The sequence below is a fragment of the Pteropus alecto genome, unplaced genomic scaffold, assembly GCF_000325575.1.
Source record: "Pteropus alecto unplaced genomic scaffold, ASM32557v1 scaffold87, whole genome shotgun sequence".
Lineage (NCBI taxonomy): Eukaryota > Metazoa > Chordata > Mammalia > Chiroptera > Pteropodidae > Pteropus > Pteropus alecto.
Window position 1 is genome coordinate 5847900 of NW_006443225.1, and position 6350 is coordinate 5854249.

General features: G+C 35.5%; 1 pseudogene; it reads right to left on the reverse strand.

Annotated features, from left to right (window-relative positions):
- Window positions 1–4139: 4139 nt before the first annotated feature.
- Window positions 4140–5883, reverse strand: LOC102884202 (annotated as a pseudogene).
- Window positions 5884–6350: the final 467 nt, after the last annotated feature.

Here is a 6350-nt window from a genome sequence, read left to right on the forward strand (position 1 = left end):
TAACTCACTACATCTACCAGACATTCACCCCTGACGGGGCCCCGTCCAACAGCTAACATGTGGTCTAGACCTCTCATGTGACATTAATAGATGGCAGTTTCCTACATACATGGATTACCTCTCCTGCTATACTATAAGCTCCTTGAGGAAAATTTTAATTCTTTCCTCCCTCACAATGCCTGGAACATGCAGATGAATTACTGTTGATTAGTTGAGTATATTTCCACTTACTGGGTTCCAGTACCAATACCAGAATTATCGCTGTCTACTAACAATAGCATGTGTAGTATAATTTTATTTTTTCGAAAGTACTTTTAGTAACAATTTTAACTTTTCACTCTCTGCTACTATATATGTATACTTTTTTTATTATGTATATATGTATTTATTTATATAATATTTTTATATATATACATATAAAATACAATCTCTACTATCATATATGTATTCTTTTTGGACCAGCTTCTAGTACACTCCTTTGTACATAGTTGGAAATCAATAAAGATATATTAATTAAACAGTTAATTAAAACAACAATAACAATAACCAAAAGAAGATGAAAGTGTTTACCTACTCAGAACTCAACCAGGTCTGAATTTTTAGATATTTTCTAAAAATGAAGAAAAGGGTAATATATCCTTTTTGTGATCAACTTTTATATCTTACTTCTCATGATATTGATGCATTCAGGTAGTGACATTAAAATTTTTATCTATATGAATAATAAGCCATTATTTACTTATTTTTCATTCCAACCACTTCGCACTCTAAGATACTGAGATGCCTTCACAAAATTCAGAGTAAAATCTTATCATTGAAAAAAAATTCATATAAAACTATATTCTCGATGAATATTGAATTCTGTTTTCAATGCTAATAATTTCTGTCAATGAAAGTGACTATTTCCTTTGTTATATCAACTTCCTGCTATAACTTTATTACCTTTGGCAATCACGTCTTCATTTCCAAAGTTAAGCCTGCCAATGAGATCATTTTTAAACATACCTTGTCTAACTAAACATGAACATTATTTCAGAATGACTTCTCAGGCTAAGATTTCATTGAATATAACATTCCTGGTAACTTGGAGAGATGATCCAATTGACAGAGGAAAAAATGGAAATTTTGATTTCCATTTCAAATTTTAGATTCTGCTATTTGTCTACATTTTTATTCAGTTATTCATTCATATGTTACTGAGTTTTTATGATGTGTGTAACATGTGCCATGTACATAATATAAGATGTATAAATATTAAGTAAGACATACTCATTGTCCTTATGGCATTTACAATTTAGAATGGGAACTAGATCTCCAGGAATACCTATAGTAAAATATATACACATTGCATATTGTTTTATCAGTAGCATTCTTCTTCTTAGTAACTGGTGAGGTAAAAATTCAAAACTAGGGAACCTGCCTGGAGTCTGCAGAATTAAACCATTTACTATACTGTGGGTTGTAATGACTTTATTTCAATACTGTGTCTGAGAGAAAGATGACGTCATTAGGAGAAATAGAAAACTCAAAAAAAAAGTATCTTAGAAAGTAAACATTAAAAAATGGTTTTGAATATACAGTATTTATTCTGAAGTACTGGATATATAATAAGCTAGACATGTATTGTAGATGATTTATAGGACTAAAGAATAGAGAAAGTTAGAGCTGGAGATCATTCCAGTATCACCAGAACTGTGCATCCTTCTGCAACTGTCATTTTTTTTAATGTTGAAAAAAGTTTACAATTGATATTATGGGAAAAGTTGAACTGTCAATTAAGAAATGACCTAAAAAATAAGATTTAATCAAACTCAATTATAAGTTATGCTTGCTTTGCAAAACAAAAACAAACAAAAGGCAGTGTTCATTTGAAAAATTCTTAGACTCCCATAGCTCCATGATACTAATCTTCATTGACTATTATAATAATCAATGAATAATGGTTTAGAAATGAATAAAATTCCCCTCCAACTTATAAGCAATAAGTAAAAATAAAGGATGATTATTGAGGTGCCAGAAACTACAGCAATTCTTCAAAGAAAAAAAGAAAAAAGAAAAAAAAAATGTTACTAAGATATACCCTGTGTTTCATTTTCTCACGTATATGCTTGAGCATGAAGTTTCTTTGAGAGTAATATAAGTCTCTTTGGTTAGTAAGTTTACACTCTCTACCCACTCCTCAGCTGACTTAACTGACTTCAGTTAACAAAATCTAACAGCACAAAATAGATCAAATAGATTAGTAGCTGCATTCTCTACTTGAAGTATTTGATGTATAGAAACGATGATTTAGGGATCCTCCAAAGTACATTGTGGCAAAGTTTTAAAAACTGTCCTTTGTAACATCAGATGAATCACTCTCTTTAGTTTTCCCAATGGCAAGTGAAAAAAAAACATTAACTGTTTAAATGGAAAGAAATTAAGAAATTAGTGTTCTGAAAAACAAAAATGGAATTTACGTTGTCCTGAAAGGTTCTCAAACTGAACTGTTGGAGATTTTAGGCTCTACTTTCTGGCAGAGAAATCACTATTGAAAAAATTCTGTGGAAATATTGGAAGGAATCATAGTCTCCAATTGATTTAAGATAAGGAAATAAATGTTTTATGCTGTGTTACAGTAGATAACAGGGTTAGAAACACATGCAAATAGATGACATCAGGTGATGAATTTGAGTAAGACCCTTCTTCTTAACTAACCTGGCCTCATCACCTCCACCTAGTCTCAGCTTCATCTGTAAAATAGGGACACTTGACTAGCTGATCATAAAGCCCTCTTTGAATCCTACCATTTTATTAAAATATAAATTGTCAACATACGTTTTCTTCATTCTTGAAGAACTAACAAAGAGGGATTGAGTGAAGGAATTTTATATTATCTTGGTAAAGCTCAGAAAGGTTGAAAAAATCACATGGCTTTGATTTTTTACCCAATAAAAAAATAAAGCCTGTACACTCTCGAAGTTTCATTCTTCATGCAGTTTGGATGCTATGAAACAACATAGCTCGTAATCTTCATTTGAGATCCTGAGTGATTACCTCACTCTGAGGCTTTCTTTTACAGCACTTGGTTTATGGAAAGTATCCCTACTTCTTTGAAGGTAAACTATTTTTTACAAAACATTATAATAGAATCCCAACCAATAGTTAGAAAAATGCACAGAACTTGAATACACACTTCCTTTTTATTAGCTCCCCTTATAAATTATTTCAAGCTATTAGTGGGACATCGCATTCATTAGTACTTTGAAAGGCTATAGACAATGTGACAGCAAACTTCAGAAACACATAAAAATTGATTGATACTGCTGTTTCTGTATGGTGAATAGAAATTATAGAGAAAAATTCATCAGATTCTCACTAAAGGGAGCTCTGGCTATGCTAGGGTAAACAGCATAGCCAGATAAAGTTTAAATAGTTCAGATAAAGTTTAAAACCTGAGTATAATATCCACCAGAATAAGCAGGTAAATACAGTAACATTTCATGGTAATTTACCCTAAGCACTGTTAGGAAATTTACACATAATTTTTAAACATCTCTAGAGAAGATGTTAGATCCTACTCTGTAAATTAAAAAGAAAAACAAAAATCAAAATCTGTCAGAGAAATTAAATAAGATGCAAAAGTCCAAACTTCTGTAAATAGCTATGAGGGACATGGATTTGAGCCTTGGGGGTTGTCTGACACCAAAGCACTTCTTTGTGGCTAGTTCATCTCACTACTGTAATACAGCATAAATGTTTATTTTCTTATCTTCTTAAAGAAAGGGGAGATTTTAATTCCTTCCAGTTTTTCCACAAAGTTTCTTTTCAATACAGGTTTTCCCTGCCAGAAATTAAAACCTCATATCCCTCAACAGTTCAGTTTGAGATCCTTTCGGAAAGGTTAAATTCCTTTTTTTGTTCTTCAGAACATTGATGCCATAATTTCCTCTCATTTTAACCCATTTCCCGTTTAGAAAAAAAAGTGCAGCTCGCTGCCAGCATTAATTTAATTTTACATAAACACGCTCTTTGAGGTTGAAGCAAATCTTACTGGTTTTCGGTGTGAAAATAAAATATAAAAACTGTTCTTTGAGTTATTTCTAAACAGAACTTGTCTCTAATCCTGACGTAACAGAAATGCATATGACGATCAGTGTTTAATAATTTTTTCGTGTGTGGTAAATTTCAAAGCACAGAACACCACAAACCGGATCATGTTCTACACAAAAATATCGCATTTCTCTCCGGACCTTCTTGCCATCCTTGTCATGTGAGCAGCAAACTTTGCAGCGACCAGTGGATTCTGTTTCCCTGATGTTGTTGTGCTCTTGGGGAAATGTCTTCCAGATAGGCGAAGAGGTGTGACATCATCAGAGCACGGACGACCTCGAAGTCGTTGCTACCCTGGCCTGTGATGCTTTTCCAGCATTCTTTCGGTCAACGTCAGTCTGAAGTTTACACGGCTGATCGTGTGCTCAGGATCGTCCCCCTTGAACAGGATGGAGGAGTTCAGCACTATAAGGTTTAAAAGGTGGTGAAAGAATTTCTTACACCAAAATTTGTGCCTTTTGCACTCAGTCAGATAAGAAGTGAGCATCTGCTCAGCCGAGTCCATTGCTCCCATAGTCTCGTTCTAATCCACAATGACACGTGGCTTCTTAGTTTTCTTTCCATTCCTGTTGTCTCCTTCAGTCACCGTATCATTGTGGAATGGTGACAACATCGTCACCTCCTTCTTGTCACACCATTTCAGTGCCATAATTTCACCACAGAATCTGGCTACAGTCATCCCCTTGGCAATTCCTTTTTTCCAGATCATGTGGCATCTGTTTTCTGTTCAAACGAGCTGTCCCAACTGCATCAGTCCTGTTCTGATGCAATTCTCTGAAAAGCATGGGAGATGTACAAAAGTTATCAAGGAAGACACACCATCCTTGGCCAAGATGGTCATTGACTAAAGTACAATGCACGACGATTTCAGACTGCCAGCTGGATCTTTCAAATTCACACTGGGCCCTGTGTGAACAAGCGCATTGCACACGTAGCCAGATTGACTTTCACAAAGTACAAACAGCTTGAGATCAAATCGTGCTTGTTCCGTTGGGATGTCCTGCTTCATGGCTAACCGCCCCTAGACCAGCATCAGTGATTCATCAACTGCAGTGTTTCTGTTTGGAATACATACAGTTGAAAACTTATTTATGAGAAAGTCGAACATGGGTTTGATCTTTTGCAGTGAAATCTGGGCCTTTGATTGACCAGTGAATATGGAAGAATTATTGACAAAATGCAGGCATCAAAGAAAAAGTAAAAATCTTTCACCAGTCATAATTCGCTTGAAGTAAGGTATATACGAAAGGGGCCTTGTCGACCCAAATGTCTCCAGCTCGGGTTTCTGCACACTACCTCTCAGTAACGTTACTACAAAAAAGACTCTCAGTTCGTCATCATCCGAGCCTTTCCATTTATCCACTTGCAAAAATCCTTTTGGACCAGGTGGCTTGGGAGCCAACGAGGCAGCTTGGGCATTCATTTCCACGGTAATTTTTTTAAACTAATTTGTCAGTAAAGAACCATTCAAAATACTTCAGTGGGTCAGCAGTATCATTGACATTAACTTTTCTGCCAGATGTGCCAGCAAAGTCATACCTTTCACATGGAATCATAACACGAGTGGAGCATTTCGGAGCGTGACCCGAGTCAGCTGACATAGGGCTATTTCCATCCGATTCCGAATAGGTCAAAGGCCTGACCGTATAGTCTCCCGAGTACTATCTGAAAAATCATCAGAATCATCTATTTTGGAAAAATAAGATTCATCAAATGAATCTTCGGCTAAAACTGTTCAAGAATGATATTAACATCACATGTAGGAATGCTACGTTTTCTAGGATTTGACATTTTCAGTAATCAAGAATTATTATTATTTTATAAATAGAAATGTGACTAGTAAAAACAGAATGCTATAAGTAGAAAGATGTCATTTGTTTCCAAAGACTATTGGTATACTAGAGCGAAGAGAAAATAATAATAAAAGCTAGCTATTTCTTGGCTGACTTTGGGGGTAAGGTTAGGACTGTCAGCCATGAGTTATCTCAGGAAATGGTGCAGTTGCAAGTGCTGCCCATGAGTATTCTCGGGGCAAAAAGGAACTAAGTTAAATGATTAATGTTCATCTCAGTTGCCATCAAGGAGTCTGGAGAAAGTGATTTGCCTGATGCTACCGACCAAAGACAGTTCACTGGGAAGTCAACAGGGAAAGTTAGGATGGAGAAGGTGGGAGAAAGCGGGCAGGACAAGAGCCTAGGGACTCACCCAGGCACCCAGCACAGAGGTTAGCAGCATAATATGCCTGTCACTGCTGGAGC